Below are 21,656 nucleotides of genomic sequence, written 5' to 3' on the forward strand. Positions count from 1 at the left end.
ATATATATGTCACCACAGTGACAGAGAACTCAAGAACAGGGCTGGAATGTTAAACGTGTGGTGTACGTGCTAAAATGCAAAAGTGGTGCTCATATGATGAAACTGAAATCTCAGCAAATAAGACTACCTACCCGCTGCTCAAAGACAGCCTCAACCTGAAGCGGAATTTTGCTCTGGAATGGTGAGAACTCTGGTGTGACGCAGCCATACTTCATTGCGGCGTTTGTGCATACACTTAGAACGAGAAGCGTAACTTTCACACATATATATCTCAGATACGTCAGAAAGCTACCAAGGTTATGCACAAGTTGACAAGACTGGGCACTGTGGACTTTCCTAAGGTCCCTCTGTAGCAACTTCGACTCTTATTATGACGCAATCCTCAGAGCCATCATAGGGTTTGCTGCCAGCTTCGGGGCACGCAAACTGCGATCCCATCGTTACACGTCAATCGTAAGCTGTACACACAGGAGTGTGCTGCTGGGGCTTACAGGAACCTATGGGGCATCACCAGCGGGGGCACAATTAGGTGCCGGGTCTATTCTGAGGAAGACTGATTATTTTGTATGTCGCCCTATGCTTGCGACACATCTGCGCAATTACACTTGTGGATGATCATGTATAAAGGACTACAAGAACTCTCAGATCAAAGTTAAGTATCTGTAGTTCTCTTGTTGTAATAAAACTCATTAATACGAGTAGTTTGTTTGTCATGCGAACTAAGTATGCAGGATTCCTAGACACAAAATTAGGCGTGTGCCCAGTGGATATTACCATCAGATACTTGGAGTCCCTCTACTGGGTTTGCAAAGGGAATCTTGTGAAAGAAATAAAGGAATTAAAATTGTGGAAAACGCGTCAGTGGCGAAGACACTGGGACCTGTCACAACAGGTATCAGGTATATATCAAGGACAGGATTCTTATGAATCATAAAAATCCATCTAAAGGCATGATTCACTGTTTGACAGGCCATGGACCATACCCTGAATCTTTATACAGGACAAAGAAACGCCCGACACACTTGTATGCATGTGACGACATTGCTACACCAGACAGTATTGTACTAGAATGTTCAACATACGAAGATTTGCGGACTGAGATGACTGGCATCGTTGCACTAAGTGAAAGAGTTAAAAACAAAGACAAAATCTGAAGTGGAATGATCACATAAAACAAATAGTGGGAAAAGCAGGCGCCAGGTTGAGATTCATAGGAAGAATTCTAAGAAAATGTGACTCATCGACGAAAGAAGTAGCTTACTAAACGCTTGTTCGTCCGATTCTTGAGTATTGCTCATCAGTATGGGACCCTTACCAGGTTGGATTAATAGAAGAGATAGACATGATCCAGCGAAAAGCAGCGCGATTCGTCATGGGGACATTTAGTCAGCGCGAGAGCGTTACGGAGATGCTGAACAAGCTCCAGTGGCGGACACTTCAAGAAAGGCGTTACGCAATACGGAGAGGTTTATTATCGAAATTACGAGAGAGCACATTCCGGGAAGAGATGGGCAACATATTACTACCGCCCACATATATCTCGCGTAATGATCACAACGAAAAGATCCGAGAAATTAGAGCAAATACGGAGACTTACAAGCAGTCGTTCTTCCCACGCACAATTCGTGAATGGAACAGGGAAGGGGGGATCAGATAGTGGTACAATAAGTACCCTCCGCCACACACCGTAAGGTGGCTCGCGGAGTATAGATGTAGATGTAGATGTAGATAGCATCTTGTGAGCGAGATGGCAAATAAGATATCTGGGATGGAATATAGAATATAATTAATCTAAGAGAAACCCAGATATAAATGGTTCAAATGGCTCTGAGCACTATGGGACTCAACTGCTGAGGTCATTAGTCCCCTAGAACTTAAAACTAATTAAACCTAACTAACCTAAGGACATCACAAACATCCATGCCCGAGGCAGGATTCGAACCTGCGACCGTAGCGGTCTTGCGGTTCCAGACTGCAGCGCCTTTAACCGCACGGCCACTTCGGCCGGAAACCCAGATACAAGTAATAATGCTGAAGTGAATACTATGAGTGAGTGAATGAATATCACTATGGATTCACCGACGCCATATTTAATTTCTATGCAGAAGTAGTGGCTTTGCTACCAACAGTGTGGCACCATGGGAGAACTGGTGGAATGAATGGTGACTTACAGGTGACTTAACGCGGGTGCCCAGAAAAAATAAGCTGCAGGGTTTGTTGCGGTGAATCCGTCAGATCCCATTTGCATGCTATCCCCAGGAGTCCCAGAGTCACCCAGACAGAAGTAATGGTAGCATGAGTCATTAATATAGAATTCCGCAGTAAGGGATTCCCGAATAATATACCTGGTGTTTCCCACTGGGTAGAATTAAGGACTGCCTGTAAGCTACCTCGTGCGAAGGTAGTGCAGATTATTAACAAATGTAGCATCATGGTTTAAGGGTTTTGGGTGTTTCTCCTTTTCACTTAACACTTTTAAATTTTTCTACACTCCTGGAAATGGAAAAAAGAACACATTGACACCGGTGTGTCAGACCCACCATACTTGCTCCGGACACTGCGAGAGGGCTGTACAAGCAATGATCACACGCACGGCACAGCGGACACACCAGGAACCGCGGTGTTGGCCGTCGAATGGCGCTAGCTGCGCAGCATTTGTGCACCGCCGCCGTCAGTGTCAGCCAGTTTGCCGTGGCATACGGAGCTCCATCGCAGTCTTTAACACTGGTAGCATGCCGCGACAGCGTGGACGTGAACCGTATGTGCAGTTGACGGACTTAGAGCGAGGGCGTATAGTGGGCATGCAGGAGGCCGGGTGGACGTACCGCCGAATTGCTCAACACGTGGGGCGTGAGGTCTCCACAGTACATCGATGTTGTCGCCAGTGGTCGGCGGAAGGTGCACGTGCCCGTCGACCTGGGACCGGACCGCAGCGACGCACGGATGCACGCCAAGACCGTAGGATCCTATGCAGTGCCGTAGGGGACCGCACCGCCACTTCCCAGCAAATTAGGGACACTATTGCTCCTGGGGTATCGGCGAGGACCATTCGCAACCGTCTCCATGAAGCTGGGCTACGGTCCCGCACACCGTTAGGCCGTCTTCCGCTCACGCCCCAACATCGTGCAGCCCGCCTCCAGTGGTGTCGCGACAGGCGTGAATGGAGGGACGAATGGAGACGTGTCGTCTTCAGCGATGAGAGTCGCTTCTGCCTTGGTGCCAATGATGGTCGTATGCGTGTTTGGCGCCGTGCAGGTGAGCGCCACAATCAGGACTGCATACGACCGAGGCACACAGGGCCAACACCCGGCATCATGGTGTGGGGAGCGATCTCCTACACTGGCCGTACACCACTGGTGATCGTCGAGGGGACACTGAATAGTGCACGGTACATCCAAACCGTCATCGAACCCATCGTTCTACCATTCCTAGACCGGCAAGGGAACTTGCTGTTCCAACAGGACAATGCACGTCCGCATGTATCCCGTGCCACCCAACGTGCTCTAGAAGGTGTAAGTCAACTACCCTGGCCAGCAAGATCTCCGGATCTGTCCCCCATTGAGCATGTTTGGGACTGGATGAAGCGTCGTCTCACGCGGTCTGCACGTCCAGCACGAACGCTGGTCCAACTGAGGCGCCAGGTGGAAATGGCATGGCAAGCCGTTCCACAGGACTACATCCAGCATCTCTACGATCGTCTCCATGGGAGAATAGCAGCCTGCATTGCTGCGAAAGGTGGATATACACTGTACTAGTGCCGACATTGTACATGCTCCGTTGCCTGTGTCTATGTGCCTATGGCTCTGTCAGTGTGATCATGTGATGTATCTGACCCCAGGAATGTGTCAATAAAGTTTCCCTTTCCTGGGACAATGAATTCACGGTGTTCTTATTTCAATTTCCAGGAGTGTATTTCCTCTATGATTAATTTAATTAATTATTGAAAATGCTTAAATTTTGCTATTTCCATAAGGCAAAGGTGATGGCAGCTGCATAACTGCTACAGTGTTGCATATACAAAGCTTTCAAACCTAAATACTGCACGACACATTTGGAGCAACTGGGAGATTTCTACAGCAGACTGGGAAGTTGCAAGTAGGCATCGTATTTTTTGCCCGTAGTTATTCCAAAATTGTAACGCATACATACAGCGAAGTGCGTTTTTCTTCTCTTTTTACACATTACAGCACATGCAGTACCATCAGCATCTGTAGGGACGTATGCAAGAGGGGACAAGATTCTAAAATAGCCTCTTTTCATGCGGGAATGCTAAAGTAATTCTTATTGATTATCAACAAAAGTAACGGACCATAGCGCCACTAATTAATACTCCTCAAAGTGAAGAAACAGGAAAGAAAATATGGTGATCCGGACCCAGACCTCTACGGTTATTAGGACTGAACCGAGCAGGGTGCAGTGTGCTTGAGAGCGTCAAGAAAACATTATTCACAACAAAACATTAATTAATAAAGAGTGCAGCTCCAGTCAGCTGAAGCGAGTGTGTGTCGCCGTCAGTTCTGCTGCGTCACGGAAGGCTCGTTTGGCAAACGTTACGTCACAGCTCGGTCGGTGGCCCCAGACCCCAGTAGACGTGCTCCTCGCTGCACAACGGTGGACTGTAGCCTCTGTGGGCCAATCTCCGAAGCGCTCTCACTGAGGACGTGCGCCCAGTAGACTCGGCCTCCAGCCCAGCCTGAAGTACCCGTCGTGTAGAGTCCGACCTGCAGACACCAGTTAGGCCGGTATTACACTATCAAATTTCTTTGTCAAAGATTTGATCAAAGATGTGATCAAATATTCCGTCAAATATATTTGACAAAGATCTTTGAAGTAGCGCTAGAAGGGGTATTACACTGTCATCAAATTTTTCGTCAAAGTTCAAGATGGCTGACAACAACAACTTGTTATTAACCGCATCAGTTGCATGTACCGCAATTGCATTGCGTGCGCACATGCGGAAGAGAAGTGGGGGAAAAAAGGAACCATACATACGAGGTTGACAGTCTTAAATTCCTGTGATTTCAACTTGATGATAAATTCAGTTGCGAGGAGCACACCACAGAACTGCAGAAACGCCTTAACAAATCTGTATTTGCAATTCGAGTGTTAGCAGACATAGGCGACATAAAAATGAAAAAGCTTGCATACTTTGCCTACTTACATTCAATAGTGTCATATGGTATAATATTTTTGGGTAAATCTTCAAGTCAAACAAAAGTTTGCAGTGTCCAAAGCGTGTAATACGTATTATTTGTGGAGTAAATTCACGGACGTCCTGCAGAAACCTCTTCAAAGAACTGGGTATACTAAAGCTGCCTCTCAGTGTATTTACTCCTTAATGAAATTTGTCCTAAATAATATATCTCTTTTTCCAACAAACAACTCAGTTCATACATACAATACCAGGAACAAAAATGATCTGCACAAGGACTTAAAAGCACTTACTTTAGTTCAAAAAGGGGTCCACTACTCAGGAACTCTCATCTTCAATAATTTGCCAGCAAACATAAAAAATGTAGTTACAAATAAAGATCAGTCTAAAAGGAGCCTGAAAGACTTATTAGTGGCCAACTCCTTCTACTCCATTGCCGAAATTTTTAAGAGAAACAAATGATGTATTGTATATATTCATACTATTAGTATTGTTATTTCAGCTTTAAAAAAATTGACATGTTCCACATCCACGAGGATCTCCTCAGCACGGATCTATGGTACGAAAAACTGATCTAATCTGGGTGAAGCCGTGGGTTTTACGACGACACGATAAAAGCATTCAACAAAACTTGTTATGTGAGCTTACAGTGGAAGACGTCAAGTCGTACATCAATTACTTAAGAATGGATGAGCATACATTTCTGTATGTGCTCAGTGAAGTGTATCCTCATATCACAAAGCACAATATTCACTTAAGAACTGCTACATCTTCAGAAGTCAAGCTCACTGTAACACTCCGATTCCTTGCTACAGGAGAGGGTTATGTTAGGTTAGGTTATGTGAGGTCAGGTCTCCAATTTTCTTAATCTATTTTTGTAGTCAGGGTGACTCACGTTGTAAAGCGCCTCATCAGCTTCATACATCTCTATTAATTTTGTAGTTGTCGACACACACCAATTGTATTCACCGGCAATGTTTATAAAAACACTACAGACGACGGAATGCTGCAGCGATGCTGGCGCTCCATGTGGTAACATGTCACATTGCAGTGAACAGAAGACAAGCGACTTCTTTGATCAAATTTACAGTGAGGCCCTAGATTTGATGAAATATTGGACGACATTTGACAAAGTTCCCTATTACACCATCAAATATCTTTGACAAAGATTTTTGACAAATACATTTGACTTCACTTAAAACTTCCGGGCTGATAGGCCGTGGTCGAAGTATAAAACTGTCTCCTGACGTTTCGTCTCAGACTGCGGGAGACATCCTCGGAGGTAAAACGGCGAACTGCGAAGAGAACTCGAGGAAGCGCTGATTATATAGGCAGTACAGAGGGCGCCACAGTCGACCACGTGGCGTCGGCTATGAGATTGTCTCTGGTGATGCCAACATTCTCGATTGAAAGTAATCGATCGTCATGCTTGCGGTGCAACGCTGACATCCAAATTTTATCCAGTTTAACACCTTCGTCTTTCCTGTTAAAATTATTACGATGTTTGTCAATCTCGATAGCCTCTCTACACAAGCGTGCATAATAATGCGAGGTATTTGATATGACGCTTGTCTCGCTGAATTTTATTTCATGATCACCTTCCTGGTAAACATGCTCCGCTACGGTCGATTTATCCGTGTGACCCGGGCGGCAATTCCTCTTATGTTCAACAAGACGGGTGTTCACACTTCTCTTTGTGGTACCGATGTAAACCTGTCCACAACTACAAGGAATTTTATATACCCCCGGTGTATCCAAAGGGTGACGTGCTTCTTTTGCCGACCTTAAAAAGAGGATTCATCAGACGCGGCGAGCACTGGCGGTAACCAGCAGTAAGCTTTATCATCTCCACTTGGTTCTTAGTAATACTATGCAGTGTGGGGATTGGAATAAGATTGATGGTATAACATTCAAATCTATGGAAGTTAGTACAGAAATATCAGCAAATAGGCAGAAGAAGAAGTTCAATAACTTACAGAACAACATTTCGGGAGGTTCAGTTGAGGACAATTCACGAACGGTTATTAACCTGTCTGATAAAGATTTGTCAAAAGTTTTGACTCACCCTCGTAATATCCAGTCGACAATTAGGTCATTAGAGACGGAGCACAAGCTCGGATTAGGGGAGGATGTGGAAGGAAATCGGTCGTGGCCTTTCACAGGAACCTTGCCAGCATTTGCCTGAAGCGAATTAGGGAAGTCACAGAAAACCTAAATCCACGTGGCCGGACGCAGGTTTGAAACGTCCTCCTGCCGAGTGCGAGTCTAGTGTGCTAATCACTGCGCCACCTCGCTCATTGGCTGAATAGTTACTGTTGAGTTAAAACTGGGCTACTTGTGATTCCCTGCTCTGTCACCAGTATGACCATGTCTGTCCGTTGCAATGATGTCACTGTGCTTCACTTATGGACCGGAGTGCTCGGCCAGTTCCGGGTGTCGCAATCGCTTCCGTGTTCGCCTTGGCTGCTCGGCACTTCCTCTCAGCTGTGCAGTTTATCGGTCGCTGACTCAGGCGGTATCACTTCTGGTGTCGCCAGTGAAGAACTTCAGCAAACTTTCAGTGTTAGCCTGCGATACTATTCCAGGGTGCAACAAAACTTTAAAAATACTCACTCAATGTATGCCACTTATCTACGTCTACATGATTACTCCCTAATTGACAATTAAATGCGTGGCAGAGGGTTCATCGAACCACCTTCAAGCTATTTCCCTACGGTTCCCCTCTCTAACAGCGCGCGGGAGAAAACGAGCGCTTAAATCTTTCTGTGCGAGCTCTGATTTCTCTTATGTATCATGTTGATCGTTTCTCGGCGAGTACATGGGAGCTAACAGAATATTTTCGCTTTCGGAGGAGAAAGTAGGTGACTGAAATTTGACGAGAAGATTCTGCCGCAATGAAAAACACCTTTGTTTTAATGACTGCCACCGTAACTTACGCATCATGTCCGTTGCACTCTCTTTCCTATTTCGCAATAATAAAAAACGAGCTTCCTTTCTTTGAACTTGCTCGATGTTGTCCGTCAGTCCCATCTGATGCGGATCCCATGCCGCACAGCAATTCTCCAGAAGAGGGCAGACAAGCGTGGTGTACGCAGTCTCTTTAGTCGATCTGTTGCATTTTCTAAGTGTTTTACCAATAAATTGCAGTCTTTGATTTACTTTACCCATAACATTATTTATGTAATCGTTTCAATTGAAATTAATCGTAATTGTAATCCATAAGTATTTAGTTGAATTTACAGCCTTTAGTTTTGTATGATTTGTCGTGTAACCGAAATTTAACGTATTTCTTTTAGTGAGAACTTCACACTTTTTATTATTTAGAGTCAACTGCCACTTTTTCACCATACAGATATCTTGTCTTAATTGTTTTGCAGTTGGTTTTGAACATCTGATGACTTTACAAGACTGTAAATGACAGTCATCTGCAAACAAGGTGAGAGGGCTGTTCAGATTGTCTCCTACGTCGTTTATGTAGATCAGGAACAGCATAATGCCCATAACTCTTCCTCGGGGAACGCAAAATATTCTTCGTCGTCATTCCGTCTCAGGCCACAAGTGGACCATCGAAACCATCCGACCGCCGTATCATCCTCAGCTGAGGATGCCGATAGGAGGGGCGTATGGTCAGCGCATCGCTCTCCCGGTTGTTATGATGGTTTTCTGTGACCGGAGCCGCTAATATTCGGTCGAGTAGCTCCTCAATTGGCATCACGAGGCTGAGTGCACACCGAAAAATGGCAACAGCGCATGGCGACTCGGATGGTCACCCATCCAAATGCCGGCCAAGTCCGACAGCGCTTAACTTCGGTGATCTGACGGGAACCGGTGTATCCACTGTGGCAAGGCCGTTGCCTAACGCCAGATAGTACTTCTGTTTTATTCGATGACTTTCCGTCAATTACTACGAACTGAGATCTACTTGACAGGAACTCACGAATTCCCTGTTTCCTTACAAAATTTCACATCTGACCCTGTTAATGGATGCTATTGCATTATTTTCATGAGTTTTATTTTTTAAAGTCGACTGGCTTAGTCAGAAATTAATAAAATATGTTTGGAAAGCTACATTTTTTATGTTGTTGCGGTAAAGTGTGACCCAGGCAAACATTCGACAAGATGAATGTGGAAAACCTCCAAAAACAAACTGCGTTGATACAATCGATTCTTACTAGCCTAGGATTGAACCAAGATGAGTCTTCCCCTTACTCTCACCCCCTCCCCCCTCCTCCCCAGTCCCCCTTTCCAGTTAGACAATTTATTGTGCAGCCATGTCAACTACACTTCTGACATCGTAATTCTAAGATTGCATGTTGGGCTGTGTTGGAAGCTACAGAATTTGAGAACATCCCATTTCTTGAAGTAGAGAACTTTTCAACCTTGATTTTTCACACTTTTTTCCAAGTATTGAATGTGGTCTCGGCGAGCCGTGACGGATCTCCCTACTGTTGCCATTAAATTTCGCAGGACGCGAAGGAGGTTGTGTCATTGTAGGAATGTGAGATGCAGGGGAGCTACAATGCAGCTATATTAATTTTATGCTGGGAATTGGGACCACAAATCGCACACAATAGTGTTGGGATGGTCCCTTTCGGGAGCCTGGTAAGGGCTGTACGAGAGAGAGCAAGATACCTGTTTTGGGACTGTACTTTGACACTGTTCTGTAAATCGTCACAGATGCCTTGAATGTAGGACCGCCGAAACCATCACTGGGCCGAAGAAAAAGCATAATTTCCCGTAAACATCCTGTGGTGGAATTCTGAACCAAATTCCAGTATTCCTCACTTTGCGGACGCCAGTGTACAGCAGTACTGTGTGAAATTTTGAGTATTAACTGTATGTATGATGGACCTTCTGAATATCAGTTACTTCGCGGGTTTGTCGGGTATGCAGTGCCGGAAATGAACCCCAGTCGTCTACGCTTCTTTCGCTTTCCTTTGAGGAAGACGGTTTGAGACACATCAAAGAGAACCGGCCTTCGCCACTCGCCAAACTGCGCAAGCGTTTGGTACGTCCCATGCCAAAGTGTGAATTGCTATCCATGAACAAGAGCTTCAGCCATATCTGCAGAAAGGCGAGGCAGCTGCAACGGCAGTGCTATTGACAGCACTGCATACTCCAACCATAACTCCCGACTTCGGTGTTACAGACGAGTGCACTTTCAGTCGACGCATCATTGTCAACACGCGCGTAACTCATGTTCGGGCAGACAAAACTCTTAAGGTCAATGGTTATAAGTGACCTACACTGCTTGAGTATGACCATATGAGTTGGGATAAATTGTGATTATTGAGCCGTATCTAATACCAAACACAATGACGGGATCGATCCAACTCATTTTCCTCAGAGATGTTCTTCCTGCCCTCATCGTTAGGTGCCAATGCGGGTTAGTCATATAATGCGGTTGCAAACCGAGTGAGCTCCAGCCTCTTTGATGCAAATGTGTGACTCCGTATGGACTCCACATCCCTATGTCGAAGGAGTTCAGAGAGGGATCTGTTCCATGGCCATCAGATCTTACAATTCGTGACTAATTTTTGTGGACTAACATGGAGACCATGGTGCCTGCTGCTCCTGCAATATAAGAGGAGGACCTCGAACGAAGCCATGGCGCAACTGAGATACGAACACATACAATCATTTACTTCACCGCGTGCGTCAGTCTCTACACCTCAGACGCAAATTCAGCAGTCAAGTTCGACATAAGAAGGTTATAACCCTTTTGTGGTGGACCTCAGGATTTGTAGCTCTTGGTGGATTTATTAACGAAATATGGAGCATCGACTCCTCATCGTGTCCGAACCGTTCTGTAGGCTAGCTTTGAATCCACGCAGCGACTGAAAATGACCATTTTAATTACCGTCCTACTTAAAGTATTACGCGTTCCGCAGGCGCACTCCATGCATCCATGTCTAATGAATTCCATAAATAATTAGGATACGAAACGCAATCCATAGATACTTTGATACCACTGTTCTCAAACTTCGACGCCTCACAGGGTCTCAGTTACGCCTTTCCTGACAGTGATTTGCCCTGGTAGTAACGAAAAAAATTTCGTCATCCGGCAGAATATACTAAGCGTTGCGTTATTTTTTTTTTTTTATAATTTTTTTTTTCACGGAACTTATTGTACGGATCACTGACGCCGGCCGGAACGGGAGATGTGCTGAATGAGGATACTTCTCACAGATAACACTTGTGCCTTTGATATTTCATATAAGTACATCGGATTTTAGTTTAATTAGTTATATGTTGCGTGGGTGATTAGAACGATACGCAGTGGTGGTGTAGAGCGAGTCAGTTAACAAACTTGTAACGTAATTTCTATTTAAAATGGCTACACGTCGATCATGTCGTTTGTTGCTATTTTTTTTTTTAATGAAAAAGTTAAGATTCTCAACCATCCTCACTGAATATAAACGACGTTGTGGACATTAATCTTGAGCTAACGACCCGACTCGTGGAAGGAACAGAGTTGGTGTACAGCTTGATGTTTAACGCAAACACCAGTTCTTTGCTTTTCTTCTGTGCAGAACTGCTAATATATGTTAACCCAATGTATAACTCAAAATCAAAATCAAAAATACAAGAAAAGCGGCGTAGACACAACTCACCAGAACCTCAGCTGCGACAATGTTGTGTTTAAAAAGAGTTTTGACATGACTGTCGTTTCTAACTGCCGCCAAAACGCAAGTACGTTCTGTAATTCGCTTTCTGCATCCAAAAGGCGGGACAGCAACCAAAATTCACAAGCAATTATTTTTATGTTTGCAGCATACATTTTATCAGCACGCAAAGTACTGTTGTGAATTTCAGAAGAAAAACCGTTATGTTTACGATGAAACATGACGTGAAATGCTATCCATAGTTACTGATGAAATCTTCCAAACGACTGAAGAATATATTGGGTCGATTGGTATTTATGCAAATCTGAAATTAATAAGTAGTTGTCATACGCAAGAGGTACTTATTCTTCATGAAACGCTGACAGGTTGATTGGATTGTTAGAAACTGCAGACACTGGGTATCAAAGATTCTATCCGAAGATCGAAAATCAGATGTAATGTCTGCAGAACAAACTAAATTCTTTGGTTGCGAAGTAGATGACATCGCAGTTTTCTTGGAACTGACAATCAAGGGTAGATTTTCTAGACCAGATTTGACAAGCGGTGAAACTGGTAGTTCAGCAGAAACTAATAGTTTTAATAAGCCTAGTAGAACTTCACAGAGCTCTGAAAGACGTTAAGTCGAAACAAGGCGCCAGGAGTAGATGACATTCCCTCACAATTATTGAGATCCTTGGGAGAACACAGTGATAAAATTATTCCACATCGTATACAAGATATGTGAGACAAGTGAAACACCCTCATACTTGGAGAGGAATGTAATAATTCGTATTCCAAAGAACACAGGCGCTGGTAGATATGAATACTACCATCAGTTTAGTAAGTCATAATTTCAAAATACTGACACCAACTATTTACAGAAGAACGGAAAAAATGGTAAAGCCGTCGACAGAGAAGTTCAGTTTGGGTTCTGGAGAAATGCAGGAACATGTAAGACAGTACTGATACTCCGATTTATCTTAGAGGATAGCTTAGACGATATAAGAAGGGTAAAACTATGTTTATAGCATTTTTAGATAAAATACTGGGAGTGAAAGGTTATCTATAACTTGTACAAAAACTAGCTATTCTCTTGAGAATGAAATGCGCTGCTGGGAAATGAAACCAGTTTTAAAAACAAATTTATACTATTTCTTCTTGAAAATGGCTTCTAATCGATAAATGACATTCCGTATAGATAATGCTTAATATTGGTTTTTGACAGGGGCGGATTTAAGTTCGATGGCGTCCTTCCTCTCCCCCCCCCCCCCCCCCCCCCCTATCGCTAGTTTTATGTTGACTTTCGAAGTTTTTAGTATTCATACGTTTTTTACTGTCCAACAAAATAAAGACTCCAAAATGACGAAACTGTGGTAAATATTGGAATGATTTAAGAAAAATATCGTTCTTATGAAACGCTACTGGCCCCTTATTCGCAAGGAGTCATAATTGTTATCGACATGAGTATTTCAAGCTGTTTCCATATATCTAGATTTCCTGAAGGCATTTGCCATCGTTTCTCACAAGTAGCTTCTAGTTAAAACGTGTGCCCATGGAGTGTCATCTCAGCTGCGCAACTGGATTCGTGATTTCCCGTCAGCAAGATAACAGAAATTATTCTTTCTTCAGATATGAAAATGTTCAAATGTGTGTGAACCAAACTGCAGAGGTCATCGGTCCCTAGACTTACACTCTAACTTAAACTAACTTACGCTAAGAACAACACACACACCCATGTCTGAGGGAGGACTCGAACCTCCGGCGGGAGGGGCTAAGCAATCCGTGACAAGGCGCCTCAAACCGCGCGACTTCAAATATGACTCGTCGAAGTTATTGTTGTGGTGTCATTGTGAGACACTTAGGAGAGCCGTCTTCAGTGTTTCAAATTTCCCAGTAGGCGGATGTGCCTGTAGAATGTCGCTTATGATGTGAGCGTGACTGGAAAGGTTGCACAGCTAGATTGCAAATTTCCGTGTACCATCCACAGTACAATAACACTGCAAAATGAGTTCGACCATCCGAAATCAAATCTCTAGGTGATCTGGTTGAAAATTAGACTGTTTAACCATAGGACCTGGATGAAACATCACTTCAGCAAAACCATGTCCAAGCGACGCAAATGTAAAGTCTGCCCAAGAATGGCGGTAGACAACTCGTTGCACCAGTGTGGTGCGGAAGCAGGTCCGAAACATGCAACACGGGGCTCAACCACTTAAGCCTAGCTTTGTGGCTTTAACGGCTTCTTCTGGAACGAATCGGAGCGAAATTACCGAGCGGTACTTTTCCGCGCCCATCGTACGAATCAATGTACGCAGTCACAGTAATATTCTGATGGTCTAAAGAACCAACGTCAACGAACCCGGCGTTCGCCGGACGAAGTATATGAAACGCATTGTTCCCGCGCACACCTGCCATTAGCGGCGTTATCTGCATATTGCTTCGTGCCGCCACTTTCGTGTTTTGGTTCCATCTGATTATGATCAATAGGCACGAGAATGTTTGACACTATTCTGCATGAATTATTGGAAAAACGCATGTTCATGTAGTGTGCCCATTGTCGAATGAACGCTTGAGTGTCGCACAAATCTAAAACGGACGAACAAACTGCTGCACTGAAATTGGGTCACTATTGTAAGTAGTCCACAGCAGGACTCGTGAGGAATGAAGCACTTACTGATTATACACTGTGAATACTGTTTTATTGTTATTAAATGAAACAATACACATGTGAGCGTCTAACCATGTTGTAGTTCGAAACCAGACTGCTTAAACGCAAAGTATATAACAAACATCATTAGTCATTGTTCTGATCCTATTTCGTCGTTCAGTCCCCGTAAGACTGTCTACACTACGCAAGTCCGGCCTGTTGAGAGCTGCTGCGTGTTGTGGAAGTCTTACCAGACAAGACTGACGCAGGACATCGAAAAAGTTCAAGGAAGTGCAGCTCGTATTATCACGAAATATGGCAGTGTGTTCCCAGTTATAATAAGCGAACTGTGGAGCCTATCATTTAAAATACAGGGTGTATCAAAAACTACCTTTACGCCGAAGAATTAGTTACCGCCCTTCACACGTACATTCTGAGCGCAACCGTAGGGTTCTGATGTAATCCGTCTGGTTCTTGTTTGTTCAAGAACAATAAGAGCTTCACAAGAAGTAGTTTTGCTCTTTATTGACAAAAGCTTCAAAATACTCGTAAGATCGATACATTCACTTTCCGAACCGGGTCGGTTCAAGCTCAGCTTTATTATACTTAGGAGAAAGAGTCCGCTTTCATCCTCTTCTCCACTGAGTATCTTAGCAATTATTTCGTAGAAAGTATGCCTGCTGTAATTATTTCGTCTCACGGTAGTTTCATTTTCTTGTTAGAAGTCATCAAATATGTCTGTACGTTTCGTCGTTTGCGTGGAAAAATGTTTCGAGCCGGTGCTGGTAACATCCCCAGTTTCCAACGTGGCCAGTCAACTCTCCGCCGCAACTAGAAATCGGCATAATTTCCTGTGACCTAGGAATCGGCATAATTTCCTGTGAAAAGCGCAACAACCGAAAACCTCATAGATATATAGCAATTGCAGAAGTCACAGTATTTTCCATTGGGCTCGGCAGCGTTAAACGTGCAGTTCTGTAGATCCGTTGACGCTCAGTGTTAGAAATGAATGAGAATTCTATAATGAATAAAAAGTCTGCATCCGGATTCCAGAAGAGGGAAAGACTCCAGTCTTGCCCCCCTAGTGGAAACTTGACGCGTAAATACATAAATGTCTCGCACAGAATCCAGGAAAAATACAAGTGAGCGATAAGCTTCCACCACAATCTCTATAAACAAATATTAACTGTGAGCATTTCTCCACAGCTACACAATCTACATCAATACTTCGCAAGCCACCTGACGCTGTGTCTGATATCACTTAACTGCTGCCCCTTTTCCTGTCCCATTCGCGAATGGGGCATGGGAAGAATGATTGTCGGTAAGCCTCTGCGTTAGTTCTAATTTCTAGATTTTTTTCATCGTGATCATTGCGCGATATACCGGGTGATCAAAAAGTCAGTATAAATTTGAAAACTGAATAAATCACGGAATAATGTAGATAGAGAGGTGCAAATTGACACACATGCTTGGAATGACATGGGGTTTTATTAGAACAGAAAAATGCAAAGGTTTAAAAAATGTCCGACAGATGGCGCTTCATCTGATCAGAATAGCAATAATTAGCATAACAAAGTAAGAAAAAGCAAAGATGATGTTCTTTACAGGAAATGCTCAATATGGCCACCATCATTTCTCAACAATAGCTGTAGTCGAGGAATAATGTTGTGAACAGCACTGTAAAGCACGTCCGCAGTTATGGTGAGGCATTGGCGTCGGATGTTGTCTTTCAGCATCCCTAGAGATGACGGTCGATCGCGATACACTTGCGACTTCAGGTAACCCCAAACCCAATAATCGCAAGGACTGAGGTCTGGGGTCCTGGGAGGCCAAGCATGACGAAAGTGGCGGCTGAGCACACGATCATCACCAAACGACACGCGCAAGAGATCTTTCACGCGTCTAGCTATATGGGGTGATTTTTTTTGTTCTAATAAAACCCCATGTCACTCCAAGCCTGTGTGTCAATTTTTACCTCTCTATCTATATTATTCCGTGGTTTATTAAGTTTTCAAATTTATACTGACTTTTTGATCACCCGGTATATGCAGGAGGAAGTAAGAAGTTGTCCATCTCTCCCCGAAAAGTAATATATCGAAATTTCAGTAGTAACTCTCTCCCAGAAGCACAACGCCACATTTGTAGCGTCTGCCACTGCAGTTCGTAGAGCATCCCTGAAAGGCTCACGCGCCGACTAAACGATCCCGTAACGAAGCGCGCCGCTGTCCGTTGGATCTTCCCTATCTCTTCTATGAGTCCTACACACTTCTCATACACATTTGTGATAGTTCGCTTACAAACAATATATCCCTTGTTGTTAAAAAATCATATTTGACGCGTTTCAAAACTAGCCTTTCCTCAGAATCTCAGAGAAAACCCTTTCATACGTAGTTAGCGACACATACTCAGCACCAGTGCTCAAATGTTGAGAATGAACCATGCATCAAGGCGTTTTGTTTGATGTTCTGAGGATAGGCTACGCCGGAAACGCGTCGTGTGTCTTTTTAATAAGGGATCTATTGTTTTTAAGCGATCCATTAGAGCAGTGTGCAAGAAGTGCACACTAGTTTACATTATGCTCGCAGGCCTCTTGCGCGACTTTCTGTCGCAACTCGAGTTAAACGTTAATACAGGGTGTTTCAAAAATAACCGGTATATTTGAAACGGCAATAAAAACTAAACGAGCAGCGATAGAAATACACCGTTTGTTGCAATATGCTTGGGACAACAGTACATTTTCAGGCAGACAAACTTTCGAAATTACAGTAGTTACAATTTTCAACAACAGATGGCGCTGCGGTCTGGGAAACTCTATAGTACGATATTTTCCACATATCCACCATGCGTAGCAATAATATGGCGTAGTCTCTGAATGAAATTACCCGAAACCTTTGACAACGTGTCTGGCGGAATGGCTTCACATGCAGATGAGATGTACTGCTTCAGCTGTTCAATTGTTTCTGGATTCTGGCGGTACACCTGGTCTTTCAAGTGTCCCCACAGAAAGAAGTCACAGGGGTTCATGTCTGGCGAATAGGGAGGCCAATCCACGCCGCCTCCTGTATGTTTCGGATAGCCCAAAGCATCACACGATCATCGAAATATTCATTCAGGAAATTAAAGACGTCGGCCGTGCGATGTGGCCGGGCACCATCTTGCATAAACCACGAGGTGTTCGCAGTGTCGCCGAAGGCAGTTTGTACCGCCACAAATTCACGAAGAATGTCCAGATAGCGTGATGCAGTAATCGTTTCGGATCTGAAAAATGGGCCAATGATTCCTTTGGAAGAAATGGCGGCCCAGACCAGTACTTTTTGAGGATGCAGGGACGATGGGACTGCAACATGGGGCTTTTCGGTTCCCCATATGCGCCAGTTCTGTTTATTGACGAAGCCATCCAGGTAAAAATAAGCTTCGTCAGTAAACCAAATGCTGCCCACATGCATATCGCCGTCATCAATCCTGTGCACTATATCGTTAGCGAATGTCTCTCGTGCAGCAATGGTAGCGGCGCTGAGGGGTTGCCGCGTTTGAATTTTGTATGGATAGAGGTGTAAACTCTGACGCATGAGACGATACGTGGACGTTGGCGTCATTTGGACCGCAGCTGCAACACGGCGAACGGAAACCCGAGGCCGCTGTTGGATCACCTGCTGCACTAGTTGCGCGTTGCCCTCTGTGGTTGCCGTACGCGGTCGCCCTACCTTTCCAGCACGTTCATCCGTCACGTTCCCAGTCCGTTGAAATTTTTCAAACAGATCCTTTATTGTATCGCTTTTCGGTCCTTTGGTTACATTAAACCTCCGTTGAAAACTTCGTCTTGTTGCAACAACACTGTGTTCTAGGCGGTGGAATTCCAACACCAGAAAAATCCTCTGTTCTAAGGAATAAACCATGTTGTCTACAGCACACTTGCACGTTGTGAACAGCACACGCTTACAGCAGAAAGACGAGGTACAGAATGGCGCACCCACAGACTGCGTTGTCTTCTATATCTTTCACATCACTTGCAGCGCCATCTGTTGTTGAAAATTGTAACTACTGTAATTTCGAAAGTTTGTCCGCCTGAAAATGTACTGTTGTCCCAAGCATATTGCAACAAACGGTGTATTTCTATCGCTGCTCGTTTAGTTTTTATTGCCGTTTCAAATATACCGGTCATTTTTGAAACACCCTGTAGATTGTACAAGTTTTGAAACAGTTGTTTCCCACGTTGTGGAGAAACCGGCTCCCAGGGCTTACTTTGCGAGATTATAGACCATGTATTTACACGCGGTTTTGTTGGAAACAACGTAACTGAGCTGATGTCTGATTATTTCGCCCCAGAAGAACTCGTTTCATTTCCGAACTGTGTGGATGAAGAGAATGTGTCACTAAATTATGTAAATCACACACAGTTCTGTTACTAATCCCGTAAACACTAAGTCTGAGGTCACTATTAATGTTGTCTACCAGGCATTTAAGATAAAACAGGAATAGCTATAGAATATCACGGAACAAAACTGTCAGTGGTTTTGTTTACATACAAAATGTAGGCTTTATACCGATTGTTAGATGACATTCGCTACAGATGCCTTCGTTTTGCATTTTTAAGTAATATAGGTGACACTACTCTTTGACGATTGCATTGCTCCCTGACTTTCGAACTGTATGCTGTTAGCAGTGTTCCCGCACAGTGGCGTTACCCTTAATGAGGTAATGCACTTGATCGGTGGCTTAGCGTACCTTAAATGGGCAATGTATCAAAATTTGTCGCGTGGCACTTTTACCCGACTGTGGCAAAGCTCAAATTTAAGGTAAAGATTTTCCACAAAAGAAACAAAAACTCTCATTTTGAATAAAATAAATATTTATTGTATAGGTTACATAGGTAAGTAATTATTTACAATTGATGCTCCTAGAAGCCAAGTTAGCCAGACAGACAAATATACACTTTTCTCGCCTTTTATCGGCAAAATTACTTATTAGATCATCCATAGCTGAAGACCATTTTAGTTTTTCGAGATGTTCTGCATGTATAGACAGCACTGCCAAAGTCCGAAAGTCGTTCTTGGCTCATAGAAGTCCTAATATAGTTTTTAATCAGTTTTAATTTCGAAAAACTTCTTTCATCTGTTGCAGTTGTTACAGGAAGGGTCAAAAATAGGAAACATGCTGCTGTTACCTCCGGAAAATTGGGTGCAAAGCTACTGAATTTAATCAGTAATAATTCCGTCAGTTCCTTAATGGAATGGATTCTCTGAATTTAAGTTTTTAAGCACATTTTCAAAGAAATTAATTGTTCATACAGATCAAATGACATGTCTTTACCGTATTTAGCAATCAGTTTTCCATTTCCTTTTTTATTGTTTCATTTGAAAATGATAAAGAGTTTCTCCGGTCGTAACCCTTCGAATGTATCACTAAGGCCACAGAGGCTCTGAAATCATTGTTTAGTTTGAGATATTAATATATCTAAAGAGCAATAGTACAAATTGACTTTGAAGTACGATCCCGCGTTTGAAATTCTCTCATCTCCTGATAACTCATCGAAATATCGCTTCGTCATCTTCTGTATTTTATTTCAGAAAACAGTTGTTACGCACTACTCTTTTGCTTGGTCTCTAGACTCGTTTAGCAAACTATGGAATGAAATTTGTTTCCTTATTTCGTTCAGTCTATTCAAAACATTACTTAGTAAGATACTAGCTTTCTGTAATTCATTACTTTCATGTTGTAGAGCCTTAGAAACTAGATTAATGATTTTAAATAATGAATTAAAGAAGGCAACAAGCATTATAAAGTCGTAGTTCTCTAAAATACTAATTATAATTTTACATTTGTCGCACTCGTCATTTTTGCTGGAAATTAACTTTATCTGGTACAAAGTTTTCATTATTAATGCATAATTTTTCTTTATAGCCGATAAAGGGTCGTATCTTGAAGACCATTTAGTAGGACATACCTTCTTAAGGGTAATTTATATTTTAAATATTTACCATTACTCAGGATTGGAAATTTGTGGTAAGTTCCTATGGGACCAAACTGCTAAGGTCATCGATGCCTAGGCTTATCACTACTTAATCTAACTTAAACTAACTTACGCTGAGGACGACACTTTCACACCCATGTCCAAGGGAGGACTCTAACCTCCTAGGGAGAAGCCGTGCGAACCGTAACAAGACGCCTAGACCGCACGGCTACCCCGCGCGGCTACTCAGAATTGACCAGCGTTTTATACTGTTGCCAAAATAGGTATATATTTTTTCAAATCATGGAAAAAAACTGACTCTTCAGGAACACGTTTCGTAGCATCATTACATTTAATGCGTGTGCCGCACAATGAGTATAATTGGCATATGGCGCATGTTCTTTTAAGGGCTTGTACTCTTCCATACACACCCAACATAACATTTGCTCCATCGTAACTCTGCCCTCTACACTTGGACATTTATAGTATTAAAAATTTCAGTTTTAACCCCTTTTGCACTACGATGTAATGTACCGGTGGTATTCCTTGTAACCAATTATTAAAAGAGCCGCGTTAAAAGGCTGCTGTGAATTTTCATGGGCAGATATAGATTGTGTAACATTGCTTGTAACTGAAACATCATTAAGCCATGCCGAGGAATATGATTTGCTTGGACCACCTGCAAACAACCAACAGAAGTGACAATACTGTTTGTTTAAATAATAGAATAACATAGCACGGCCTTGAAATTTTTATACCAGCGTTATCGAAATACGAGTAATGATAGGATAAAAACATAGCTTTGTTTCTGGATTCTTTGAAAACGGCCCTTGTGGTTTAAATGGGTCCAATTTAAAAATCGTTTCTCATTCACATTTAGTAAGGCCGTCACCAAAATTTCGCCTGTCTGACGAAATTTTATTATGAGATTCCTCACTCTTACTAAGGTCTTCTGTATGGGTTTCTCCTATTTCCCGAACCTCTTTCAGACAATGTGTTCCAGGTGAATCTAAAAATTAAATGGAGTACAATTAATCTTGAGAATTTCTGGAAATTATTCAAAAGTGTAGGGTTAAAAAGTTAATTAAACAAATCTCATATTTTAATTAAACTTTAAAATAGGCCCGGCCTCCTTGATGACGAGCAACGTCAAAGTGGGGCATATTTTATAGGCTGTTATGTCTTAAGATCGCTGCGGTAGTGGTGTTGGTCGGGGGTGGGGGGGGGGGGGGGTGCGAGGTGAAGAAGGCGGATGAACAAAGGTGCGGTGGTGGGAGTGAAATAAATAGCCCTAAATTGAGC

At 43.2% G+C, this 21,656-nt stretch overlaps 1 protein-coding gene and 1 pseudogene across 2 annotated transcripts in view; one reads left to right on the forward strand and one right to left on the reverse strand.

Moving 5' to 3' along the window:
* LOC124785202 (organic cation transporter protein-like) overlaps positions 1–21,656 on the forward strand; it is a 332,709-nt gene that overhangs the window by 246,020 nt on the left and 65,033 nt on the right. The gene's annotated exons all lie outside the window — the stretch shown is intronic.
* LOC124725357 lies at positions 8,891–9,008 on the reverse strand (annotated as a pseudogene).

Source organism: Schistocerca piceifrons, chromosome 1 (genome assembly GCF_021461385.2).
Source record: "Schistocerca piceifrons isolate TAMUIC-IGC-003096 chromosome 1, iqSchPice1.1, whole genome shotgun sequence".
NCBI lineage: Eukaryota > Metazoa > Arthropoda > Insecta > Orthoptera > Acrididae > Schistocerca > Schistocerca piceifrons.